The sequence below is a fragment of the Cyprinus carpio genome, chromosome B20 (genome assembly GCF_018340385.1).
Source record: "Cyprinus carpio isolate SPL01 chromosome B20, ASM1834038v1, whole genome shotgun sequence".
Taxonomy (NCBI): domain Eukaryota; kingdom Metazoa; phylum Chordata; class Actinopteri; order Cypriniformes; family Cyprinidae; genus Cyprinus; species Cyprinus carpio.
Window position 1 is genome coordinate 27,683,277 of NC_056616.1, and position 14,180 is coordinate 27,697,456.

The following is a 14,180-nucleotide window of genomic DNA, read 5'->3' on the forward strand; positions in this document are numbered from 1 at the left end:
TGCGGCAAAAGTAAACAAAAAGTCTTGCTTCCACATCTATGATTAGAGATGCTGAAATCAATAGCTCTGCTGCCTTCCTAAACAATAGTCAATAGTAGGTCAGAACGGAAGCCCCACAAGAAATCAAACAGTTTTTTACATTTAAAGCGTCCCTAAAAATTTGGAAATAGCTCCAGCAAAAAAAAGAAAATAGCACAAAACAACAAAAAACACAAAGCTTAAAATATTTGGACTCTACAACAATGCCTTTTGCCATATAAGTTACGCTGAAGAATTTGTTAGCAAGGGCTACTAGATTCCTGATGCTATAAACGGGATGAAATCGAGAAAAACAAGAGAGGGCAAAATCATCAATAATCAAGCTACTACTCAACCCACGGTGGATGATGCCACAGTCCTTAGCAAACCCGTCTGGGGCAACATCCGTAAAGCTTTAATAATGAAGGAAGAAACAACCAAACCACACTTCAACCGTAGGGGGGCCCTGCGGTAACTGTAGACTGTCGTGCCCAATATGTGAGACGCAAGGTCCAGAGTCTTCATGATACGAACCAATTAAAACAGATGTAGAGAAAGAAACACTCCCAAAATGATACTAAAACAATAAAAGCATGGTTTCCATAAACACCCCTACAGATATCAGTCCACAGGAAGTGTCCGCGTGATATTTCAGTGATCTGACATAGCTTCCTGTTTACCAGATAACTCACTACTGAACTGAAACCCATGGAACAGCCAATACTAGCAAACAGCTATGACAGAAAATGTAGGTCACCAACATGGGGAGCTTGGAGGCTTCAAAGCTGCGTCATTTCTCGACTAAACAACATTATTGTCATAAATATCATAAATAGCAAGATTTAGTTTCAGACATAAAAAAAAAACCTCAGTGAATATCCCAAATCATTTGGAAATACAACATTAATAAGACTAAAAGGCTCTGAATGCTGTTTCTCGTCTGGCTGACTCGCCCTTCAGCCAGTTAACACCTCCATGTGATTTCTAATACTGACCTTAACTAGTCTTATACATAGACTACTATATATTTTTATAAGGAAGTCCTTACCGTCTCCTGTCCTCCATAATACGATCAAGATATGCTGTGTACTAAACCAGTCGACTTTCAACAGGGAGAAAAACCACAAGTTAGCCCCTCCTGGTTGTGCGGTTAAAAGCCATAGAGATTATTAATTAAAAAAGGTCAAGGCAAGAGCTTCCAAGTGCAAGTGTGGCTGCACTCCAAATGTAATTAGAAAGCTTCACACAGACAGACTTCCATCCTTTCACGTTGCCCTCATCTATAAAAACACAGCGTCTTATTAACCATCCGCTTGCTACACAGACTGGTTCTGCAAGTTATGGAGTTGTGATGGAAAATCCTATTTGGGTGTGATTTAATCAACGCTCTGCTAGGCCCTTAATTCAGAATTGATTAAGCCGGTGTTCACATGCACAGAAATCCTGATGCCTCTGCCAAAAGCTGAAACGGTGCGTTAGTTCTGGCTGGCAGGATTTTTAACACTGGTTGACACCACAGAGATTTCAACACAACATGTCAGATGAGTAAATGCAGATTCCAGATGTCTCAAAGCTGATGCCAGAGTAAAGTCATTCTGGAAATCAGGCAGGGGGCTTCACAAGATACATCACACAATACAATTAAAAACGACCCAAAATGACTTAAGTCATACAGTCTACAAGCTTTCTTTAATATGTAGATTGTTAGGTGTTAATTAAGAAATTGTAGTTTTTGCAAAGACATTTCACATCGTGGCAAATTTCCAAATAGGTTGTGCATTAATTAACAATAATTCAGTCATTGTCAGTTATTCCAATTATAATGTTTTTATTTAAATTAGAAAAAAAAAATCTTTTTCAAATGAGATGATGGAGTAATGATTTCTTTTAAATGAAATATATATATATATATACACAATTAAATTGTAGATTTTAAAATATTTATTTTAAATTTATGTGTACATTATGTATTTCTTATAAAAATAAAAATGTGTAAATATATATATATATATATATATATATATATATATATATATATATATATATATATATATATATATATATTTTTTTTTTTACATTTGTATATGTCTGTCAATAAAATAAATAAATAAATGCAAATATTTATATATTTAAATAAAATCTTTAACATTTGTTTTATATTATATTATATTATAAATAAATAAATAAATAAATAAATGAAAATAAACAAACAGTTTTACCAAGACCACTCAAAGAAGTCCAAGCTACTCAAAGTGTGGCTAGTCAAAACTGAAAAGTAGAATACTTTCTGATATGCTTAAAGAGGTTGAGGACTCTTAGGGTAAGGCTTTTTTGGTAGCGGTACATTTAGCTGGACGGTTACTGATATAAAAAAAGTGATTGTTTTTTGGCTTTGGGAGGAAATGCTATTAGGCTAACCGCCATGAAGCAATGCACAGGACACATCTGCAAGGCAAATTAACAAATTCGTCTTGCATATATGCATGAGGTGATATGAGCAATTAGGAAATTTAATAAAGCCTACCATATACCTCATTAGATATTCATTGACAAAATACTTCATATCTTTATTACACTTGCAAACACACCCAAAAATCTAGCAGTTACTTGAGGAAAACAGTTTTGGCTCTCATGTAAACTAAGAAGAGAATGTTAATGCAGCGTTGTGTCAAACTCATTCCTCATTCAGTGTCTAAGCCATCATTAGCGCGATGGGTTGGGAGTCGGACTGGCAATCGAAGGGTTTCGGGTTCGGGTCTGGGCCCGCAGGAATTGTGGGGTGGGGAGGAGTGCATGTACCCCCCTCTCATGCAACTTCAATACCCACGACTCAGGTCAAATGAGCAAGGCACGAACCCCCACTGGCTCCCCAGGCGCCGCAGCATAAAATGCCCAAATCTAATCCGGGTGGGTAACATTTGTGTGTGTTCAATGCTCTGTGTGGTGCACTGAGATGGGTTAAATGCAGAGCACTAATTCTGAGTATGGGGTCACCATACTTGGCTGGCTGAATGTCACGTCATTCAGTGTCTAAGCCATCATTAGCGCGATGGGTTTGGGAGCAGCTGGCATATGAAATATGTTTTTCGGGTGGGGTTATGGGGTACAAGACAGAAGGCCATGAGCAAACAATACCCCCCTTAATCATGCTAACTGCATTACCCAACTCTCAGTCAAATGCTAATACACTAGTCCCAACTGGCTAATCAGACAGTGCCAGGAGCTAATCTAGCCCAAATCTAATAGAGGGTAACATTTTGACCCAGAATTCTCTTGGGACTGAGATGTTCAGTGAAGATTTGAAGAGAGAGATTTAGTTGATACCACTGGATTGATACTAGTTTTTTTCAACTGTAGCAATTTAAAAACTTATAAAAAAAAATTTTGAAAGACATTTGGCTTAAAATAGCACTATTCAAATCATGGATAACTGAATAATCACTTCAAAACTAATAACTATTCTTGAACAATAATAATAATAATTTTTTTAAAAACTTTTTATAAAAACGATTGTTATGAAAAAATACATTATTTTTAGTGCTGTCAAATGATTAATCGCAATTAATAAAATCCTAAATAAAAGTTTTTGTTTACATAATATGTGTGTGCACTGTGTATATTTATTACATATATATATATATAAATACACACACATGCATGTATATATTTCAGAAAAATGTTATTTTTATATATTAAATATATTTATAATATAAATTATATGAATGTAAATATAGACATGTTAATACAGGTAAATATTTTCAAAATATATACTGTGTGTGTCTTTATACATACATAATAAATATACACAGAACACACATATTAAGCAAAAATAAACCTTTTATTTTGGATGCGATTAAAATTAATTATTTTAATTATAAGCACTAATTAAAATAACGGAATAATTATAAAAAAAAAAAAAAATAAAATTATAAATAAAAAAAAAAAATAAAAAAACATACACTTTTGGTTTAAAATAAAAAATTAAAAATTAAAGCACAAATAACGGAATAATTATATTCAAAAATAAAAATATTTTTAGCTTTATTTTACATAAAATAGTGTATTCTGTTTTTATTACAATCTTTATCAAATAATAATGCATATTTGCTACATGGAAACTATAAATGGAACAGAGCTACATCTTAAATGGGATTTTAGTCTAAACCCACCCTACATCTGGTGTAATCTGAATACAGATACATATTTTGTCATTAAATACACAGACAATGGATTCTCTCCTACAAATAAGCACTGACGTGTGACATAGTGCTGTCAAAAAGGTTAAAAAACCACGCAAAAGCACAGCAGCACAAATACACTGGCATGCACGTCACTTGCTTCTTGTGTATTTATGGATGCTTCAGTGGCATCCAAGGCATCTTTTCCAGCAAGTCTTAGGGCACCTCTGTGTTTATTCTCGGCTGATAAGTCATGCGACTCAGGTTTCCTTTCGACACAGCTGATCCACACACAGCAAGATGACACCTTTACCGTCCTGCACTACATTGCGTAAGTGCTCCATGGAAATGCATGTACCATGAGTAGCTGGCAAAAACAACACTCAGATCAGAAGTATGGCAAGTGGGGCAATGAACATGATTCTTGATGAATTAAGATTAGCTATGTCATTCTCTTAACATCAATCCAATGCTAAAGTTGAACGAAGTCCCCGAGAGGAGCTGTGAACCCCCCAGGGGTAATTACAAAACTGCTACTGCTGCTCATGGAAAGGTATAATTAGTGACTCAGGTCATGAGGCGTCCTGGTTCAAAACGAAAGGAATTTCCTGTGCCTTCTTCTAGGTCAGCTACTGGCTGCTCATTTGGAGAGAGGGAATTCTGATCCTCAAGGTGGATGAAAGTAGGTCAATTAATCTGCAAGAGGACAAGTCTCTGGCACATTTCTCAAAGTTAAACAGGTGTCACAGGAAAGCCTGCCACTTTGGCAGGACAGGGTTTTGAGAATGAAGACGTCTTACAAGGAAAAGTTGCTCTGTCTCTAGTCCATCAGGGGCCAAAGGACAAGATGACAACTGATTACCATCAAGCAACCTTTAGATTTAGCAATTTCCTGCAGACAGGTTACAAATACTTCATTAGATTGATCAAATTACTTCATATGCAACTTCTCATAGATCAAAGGAAGAAAAAAAACTTAGATTTTTCTTTGTAAAATAAAATCATGTGATTTAAATGCACAGGCTTCACAGCATTATAATTAAAAATATTATAAACAGTTACAAGTTTAAATATTTCATAGATTACAATTAACAGAATAAAATTATAAAAGTTTTTGAAGATAGATGACAACAAATATAGAATCTAATACCAAAACCAATATGTCTCTTATCAACTGATGAATAAAAACTAAATATATAAATAAGATCACTAATGTCCAACAATAATTTATATTATACTGTTATGCTGTAAATCCCTAATTTTATTCAACATTAAACAGGCTATTTCACCAGTCAGAAAACCAAATCTCCATTTAAAGTGTATCTAAATCGAATTGTACTGAATTCATAAGTCTTTTTTTATGCCAGTTGGCTTGAGGCCTGGTGACTCTGCATCTGAGGTCGCATGCACTCAAAGTGACTGAGTACAATATGACAGGATGTCCTCGATGCAGGACATGTCCCCAGACTCACAGATATACAGCACTTTCTAACGAACCGTAATGAGGCCGTCGGCTAATTATGAAATCCACATGAGAAGAGCACACCCTCAGTATAAAAACACACAGAAAAAGCTAAGGCCTTTGACTAGCAGTCTGCAATAGCACTGTTATAGACATGCAAAAAAGACAAACTAGATCAGTGACTCCCAAACATAACAGGCGAGTTTCAAACTTATCAAACTCAACATATATTATATATATACAGTATATAAAATTAATTCTGTATTTCTAAAACTTCAGAAAAAGTCAGGAAAAACTTATCTAGACCACTTAAATCATCCCAGAAAAAAGGAAATGGAACAGTACCTATTAAATTATAGGGTGCTGCAGTCTGCACATTATGGCTAAATGTACCAGACTGTTTCAGTGTTTTATAGAATGAAAATGAAATAAGCCAATTGTAAGCTGAAAACTAGATATAGAGGTTTTACAGAGTCTCCCAGAATAGTATTCTTTTTCATGTAGCTTACAGTCAGTGAGCTTGTATTAGAATTCTTCATGAAAGAAAGATTCAGGAGAGAAGGACTTCAGGGTAGACCTGCATAAAACCATCCTTGAGCACAGTACAACATGGCCAGATTAAAACAAAGAGGCTTATTTTGGAGAATCATTCGTAAGCCTTTTTATCAGATTTCCTCCGCTCTGCAAAGCTTGACTGTGCATTGTCAGCAAAACCACATTTGTCTCACTCCAGTGAAACTGTAATACTTTGTATTAAACTATTTATTTTACTAAAAGAGAAAATCAGTACTTATTAGAACAAAACTAAACCACAAACAATAACTAACTTTCCCTGTTTACAGGCTCAAACAGCACTAGGTGTTTTTAATGAAAATTGAATTAATACTATTATTAACAGCTGAAGATACTTTTTTTTGGATGTTAAAAATATCCAACTTAATATGTATCCAACTACTTACTTAGACATGTTCTTGTCCTGATTATCATTGTTCTGTTTGTTTGAGCATCCTGACCAGACTAACACACCGAAAAACACTAGGACTCGTCTGTTTGACCAGCCACATGAAAAATGAAGGGGAGGGTTCAGGAAACCTATATGAGACCAATCATTATTTTTTTGCAATTCCATTTGTTAACACAAGTGGTGCAAAAATTACGCAATGAGGCGCAAACCTTCGGTTCTATTTTTAAGGGATTATCATGCCTAACGCATACTTTTTTTTTTAGTTACTTATTTTGAGGGGGAAAAGCTGTGGCATTAGTATTGATTGCATCATCAGATCAGCTGGAAACTATTTAATAAACATTGCCTATGGAAACTTAATGAATGAGAGTCATTAAAATTCATCTTTTGAAGATGAAAGTTGTGCAGAGTTGTCCTCGATGTCTAGCAGTGTGCCAGGGATGGTCCTATTTCGTTTTCTCTCCCATGCAGGACATATCACGGCTCTTAATCCCTACACAGCGAGTACAGATGTTTCCATCGAAGATCTGCCCTACGTATGGAGACCACCTTCCTGCTGGCTGCCTGAATCTAGATCGGCACTGAGACAGTCTTGCGCTCATGCTTGACTGAGCCGGTTTGGACTCACTCGTGTACCATTTGAATGCAGTTTGATGAAAGCATTACATTTTCACAAAAGCCAGAACTCGCCAACAGACTGGCCATGAAAAAGCACCTGAGTGGGCCGTGACCTTGACTTGAGCCCTGAGGTCAGCGGCGTATTTGAGTTGCGCCAAGTGATAGAGAGATCAATTTAAAGCAGCTGAGCTGTGATAATACGAGCATGACCACAGTGCGGTGACTGCAAGACGGGCTTTCTTTTGTCGTTATCTAGGGCATCTGAGCCAGGCAAAACATCACTTACCTTTAGACATCAGTGGGACAGGAAGCAGGGTGGAGTGATGGTGAAGAGAAGGGATGTTGTATAATGGCTGATGAAATGTAGGGCAGAATGCGTGTGACTCCATCTGGGAGCTCACACTGGAAAAGACTGATATACGCATGCACAAATCCATCATAACCCTAGGCATACAAATTATGATGTACAGAACAGGGTGCCGAACAAAACGCACAGATTTCTCTGAAAGTGAGGGACTGACAAAATTGGTTTAGTGACCACAAATTTTTGAATCACATTAGCAATACCCGCTAGGAAACAACCTAAAAACTACCTAGAATGAATGGCTGCTGCCAAACAACTCGAAATACGATTTTCATGCGCATTCTCATCAGTAAAAGACGCTCCGATGTAATTAGTAGTATATATCCAGCACGTGCGTGTTCAGATCAAGGGCGGGGTTGCCCAGGGTTTTCACAAACCAATCCTTCACGCAGTATCGCTTCTCAAAACTAGTCCGACAACTAGCCCCTAATCGCGTAGTTTCCAGGAGGTATCCCACCGATAACAATTGCATCACAGGGGTTTTAATCATAATTTTTTTTTGACGGGTTGCCTTGGTAAACTTCTCATTTTAGGCGGCTAAAGATCACGTATATTGGTAGTAGGGGTCGCTTCAACCCGCGGACATGAAAAACAAACCGCATGGACTATGGCACCCACTGGTTCCATGTTGAGCGGCAGTTTCTACACAGAGCCGTAGTCACAACGACAATCTACACAAATCCGCTTTCAAAATCGACCCCGCAAAGAATCGGCCGATTTTGTGTAGACTTCCGTGAATAAGGCTGCTGTGTACAAAATGCTCGGCTCCACCTGAACCAGCAGTGCCAAGTATTACATATACACGATCTAGATATACCTACTACTCCCGCACATTCCCACAGTGTACTATCACAGATGCGAACATAGTCGTTACAATAATGCGTTTCTACACTCGAAACAAAAATAACTAATTATGTTAGTTAAAGCGGTACTTTGCTTTTGCGAGCTTAACATTTTTTGTTTTAATCTGGGGCGGGCTGGTCTGTTCTTTAATAAAAACAAAAAAAAAAATCTTCTTTTACCCATGTAAAAAGCCCTTTCACAACCAAAGTGGATATACATCTGCCTCAGGCTGAAGAAAAAAATGTAAGTTCATCTCTGTACAGTAGATGGCGCTGCTCAAATAAATTGCATGAATAATATTATGCATGAGATGAAAGGGTAACCCACTATAAAAGCAAGAAAAATGAGCAAAAAAAATTGTTGTCATTTTTTGCTCCGTATCGTTGCATTGATTATCGAAGATCAGAGAGCAAATGCAATGGTTATTTGGGAATGGGATTAACTACGAGAAATAATTCGTTTGTGTAATTTACCATATTCAACTGGTGTGTAATCTTATAAGTTTTGTCATTGAAAGGTTTTTATTGGTTTTGTGGAAGACTGGAAATCTGTTTTTTGTGACAGGGAGATAAGAGAAAGGCAGGTTTCATATTGTAGTCTAGAACTACTAGTAACATGTTCACCACAGCAACAACACAACCGCCTCTGGCACTTTACTACCGATTTCTCTCAAAATGGCAACACGAGAGCTTTTCAGTAAATACATTGGAAACAAAGTGGCCTGACTCATTTGAAAACGGCTCGCTCCTAAATAACACATTTCAATCTAAAATTTAAAAAGTAATGCGTTACTTTAATATTTACTTCACAAAGCTAAATCTGATTACATATCTTGCGTTGATTGTAAGTGCGTTACACCCAAAAGTTGCCTGACACACAAGCATCTACTTAATTAAAGCTCATTATTGCTGCGAAACTTAAGTGACATTCAAATTTCGTGGTTTGAAAATGTATCTCCATGAGTTTGTTGTGAACGTTAATGTAAAGGAACTGCCAGAATTATTCCTCCTGCAGAATGTCATCGCAAGGTTCTAAAGCAAATGTCAGCTGACCCGCGCTGCCCTTGGCTGCTAATAGCTGCTAGGCTTGTTGCGTAGTTTTACTATACATGCACATACGTCTGCGACCCTATCAGAGTTCCTATGCCAGAAATATGAGGCAGCTACAACACTGGTGTGCTTGTTTTGACACTCATCAGCCATCACAATTACAACTAAAACCACTAATAGCTTTAGTCCATAATGTTCATCTCCCCAACCCTGAAAGTCATTACAGTAACCAATCAAAGGTACAATCCAATTTAGGTGTTTTACTGCAAAACTCCTAGCTCAAGATGATAAAACACACACAAATGGTGAGACATTAGAATACCCAAATCAAAGAATGCCGAATTTTTACAACTAAATAGTCTACTAAAATTGGTAATCTTCGATGAAAACCTTACAGTGGCTTCGCCATTATACTAAGAGCCATACTAACATTTATCCTAAATGTCAGTAAAAAATCCAACCCAAGAAATTTAGTCATCTTTATTGTTTACTATCATGTTCTCATTGCAGTCAAGACAAAATAAAAAATGCCTGGACAGAAAAACAAAGACTGTCCCCTCATTCTTTTTTCTCGTGCACTAAACATATCCAGCTTTCCCCATCAAAATAATAAACTACAGTCGAAAAATATAATAAAATAACATAAAGCGTACATTTTAATTATAGTAGATACTGCGCTCAACTCTTCTTTCGGTTTCAACTGCAGCATCCATATCAGTCCACTAAACTCTTGGTTTAGATTAATTTAGGAGGTAAAAATTATGCATATGGTTGGCCTTATAATACCTATACAGTTCTAACATGTTAAATCATAAAAAAACATCTAAAAAATCCAAGCGGTTTGAACAAATAACAGGAAGAATGCCCTGGTTTGACCTCGCTAACGCAATTAAAATCTCTATTTGTTGGTCCCGGCGAAACTAAAGCCGATCCTATCTTGCGGTTTTGTCTGACTAACAGCGAAGCAATGAGGAGAGGGTCATGAATGCGGGCTGATTTGTTTGTAATGAGCGTTGCCTAGACAAACGTCCTGACTGCGAAAAAACAGGCCTCGAATTAACAAACAGCCGATCAATAACAACGTTTCACACCTCACAAAAAGATTAACAGCTGCGTCAGCGAGCCACATGTGGTTGTCATAAACGGTCTCGTAACCTTCTACACTGTCAGAACCGAGGTTTCCGATGCCGGTATAGCCAATGCTCCCAGAAGCCGCACTGTGACGTCGCCCTGCGGGCTGACTAATGCCAGCCGGCGGGAGCGGAGAAGCTTGCCATGCCGAGTCGCAGCCAGGGAACATCCAGGATCGCAGAGCGTGCTATGAACATAGGCGCCAAACAGAACAGGGTTACCCCTGAAGAAGAGACGAACAAAAAGGGGGATGTCATATCCAACAAAACACATTGATTTCAAAAACTGGTATCCGCATTTAAATTACTTTGTGTGATTCACAACTTTTTTTGCAAGGCGTTTAGTTTTAGAAGTGAGGCATTCTCAAAAAAAACGACACAGAACGTGCACCCGGACACTACAAAAGCAACTCTGAGGGACCGCAAATCTCAGATCGACACTACAAACACAATGTCGATGAAATAGATTGAATGTGAAACCCAACAGAGGGTTGAGCATTCACGAGTGAGTGTGGGGGGTCTTCTTTCAGCAATCATTACTAACACAATAACATAATAGAATTTACGAACTGCCAAATAAAACCAACGTTGGTCGAGGGACATCTGAAAAAAGGTAAAAGTACGGACTTGAAGGTTTTGAGAATTGGACTCAATATGAGTGATATTAATATTCTATTTTAATATTAACAGTATTTGTTCGATTATTAATCGTTTTTTAAAATTTATAGTTTTGTTTTAGTATCTTATAACAAATTTATAACATATATCTCACCTTACATTAAGCTGCCTGGGAGTATAAGTACAATTTTATTATTTATATGACCTTTTAAAAATAAATTAAATATTAAATTAATTTCACGGAAGACGTTAAATTGATTCTAAAGTGGCAGTAAAGGGACATTTGTCTATGTGACACAAAGATTTCTATTTCAAATGCATGCCGTTCTTTTGAACGTATATTCATTAGAAGAATACGTTTTCAACATTAATAATAAAAATAAGAGATGGTTCTTAAACAATAAATTTATCATATTAGAATGTTATTTTTACCGAAAGCAATGGCTGCTGAAAATACAGCTTTAACATCACAGGAATGAATTACATTGTAGATTATTAAAAATATTAATTGTTTATTTCAAATTGTAACAATATTACAAACATTAGTGTTTTACTGTAAAACAAAAACGAACTTCTTTTAAAAACATTTAAAAATCTTACTGACATCAAACTTTTAAACGGTAAACACAAACTAAACAAAACGTTTAATGTAGTTTAGAAAAAAAAATAGAATTATACAAATATCACCTCTAACATTTTTTGGGCCAAAAACTACCAAACCACTAAAACAAGGTGAAGTTCAGTGAACCAAATGGTCAGATTTGCCCTAGAGGGCTCGTCCCCAATATCTGCTGGCCTAATCTATTCTGAGGTGTAATCCGTTTAGACACCACCATTTAGGCTGTCCCCCGTAATGCCTGGCAGGAAAAAAGTGGAATATATAATCTCTCTTGCCAACATCTCTGAACATTTTGATTTGCTTCCAAATAGTGGAGAAAAAAAAAAAAAAAACCTTAATGCTGATTCGTGATGAAAAACTACAACAGATACATTTTTGAGTTGATCATTAACTCGTTATTAAAACTGTGGAAAGTATAAACATCATCCTTTTCCTTTCAGGTACAGTCGCAAATTCTATACTCAGTCTAAACTGAGTTTGAAGCATTTTTCCCTGAAACAGCAGTAAACAGAAAACCAAAAAATACTTCAGATGCTTTATATGAATCTCAAACCTTCAAGAGTTCAGAAGCCAAGCTCCAGCTGAAATCACTAAAAGTCGAACCAAATTAGCTCTCCATAATGCCTGGGTGGAAAACCTCAAGTCCGTAACAGTTCGTATGAAAGTGATCCAAATTAGCCATCGTGACAGAGTAGCAGATCTGTAAATATCCCGGGTAAACACAGGGCTTGTTGTTGATGAGGCTCCAGCAACTTCTAGACCACCAACAGTTATGCAACGTGATATGAATTATTAAAAACACTGGCAGGACAGTCTAGTCGGAATCTGTTGCATCACTGTTCAATATTAAAAACAACTTTCAAAACACAAAGTGTAAAAACACAAAGCAACTAAATACTGAGCACGTGTTTGTTTGGATTTTACAGTCACCACTGTACCCTATTAGTTTAAAAAGGAAAGAATAAGAAAGAAAGATTGGACTAAAAGACACGTGTAAGCAATTTATAATTCAATATTTGAGAGAAAAAAAATACAATTATGCAAATAACATTTTAAAGCAATATAACACATTTTATAAAATAATTAAATAATATTTAAAAACTAAAATTCAAGTTGTTTCTTATTTATCATACAGCCAACATTAATAGTAGCGACAAAACCATAAACAAAATAAATATTCTAGATAAGTAAGTTAATACTTTGCTTTAGAAAAACGACAATAATGTTTGTTTATTTTAGGGGAAAACATTATACCACCACTCTCTCTTTCTCTCTCTGTATATGCCATCTGTGTGCCACAGCAATGCATATATTAAAAAGACCCCTTATTAAAGAGACAGAAACGTTAGAGACCCTTGTGTCCATACCTGACCCAAAGACAAAGCTGAAGGGTGACACGAGTGATGCTGGCAAACCAATCACAATTCAATAACATCAGCACGCTCATAACGGAAACATCACGTATCGGATATATCACAGTATAAGAGCGCGAAACAACAATACACGCGATCAAATATGGCTGTTCCTATGAGCATATCTGGCGTTACAGTGTGTCATTTACAAAAGCGCTAGGCTCTTACCTATCTGTGATAAGCGTAGAAACCGTCCTCAAAATCGTTCCTGGCCCACATGGCGCTCGGTTTCACACAATGAACCGATAGATCCGACACAACTAGCCGAGACAAAATGCGCGACCCCACTAAGAAGAAGAGGAGGGGAGGGATTTAAGTGAAAACCCGCATTCCATAGCCAGCAATGACTGGAAGAAACCTGCGAATACAATCTGAATTCAACGCGTTTATATGTCCTCCACGCGGTAGTCCTGCAAGGCCTGGCGCGTATGTCGCAGATTTGAGCCGGGTTTATGAACTCGTATTCGCTGTATGACTCGCTGGCAGCTGCATCGCGAGGATGTGATCTAACTGCCTCAAGTAGGGCTCCCTCCAGGAGATCCGCGGAGAAGCGCACGCAATCACAGTCCGAGAGCGCGACGACACTGGCTCCTCCCACTCAAACCACACTCTCTACCTGTAAGTATATGAAGGAAAGACCGGGGGGCTAGTTGTCACACGGGTGAAAAGTGTCTTAACCCTTTAGTGGCCAGGAATTCCTCTAAAATGTTAATTCTGAAAATATTCAAACAATTGTTGTTAATTGTACAGTTTGTACATTTGAACATAAAATAGATTTTTTTTTTTAAACCCTTAATTGCCAGGAAAAATAACAAACTCTGTAAATGGAAAATGTTATCTGAAATTACTTATTTTTATAACTTATGACCTTTTATGATACAACAATCTATATACCTCTCCCAGAG

At 36.9% G+C, this 14,180-nt stretch overlaps 1 pseudogene; it reads right to left on the reverse strand.

The window, feature by feature from the left end:
* Positions 1-13,587, reverse strand: part of LOC122140980 — a 54,813-nt pseudogene extending 41,226 nt beyond the window's left edge.
* Positions 13,588-14,180: the final 593 nt, after the last annotated feature.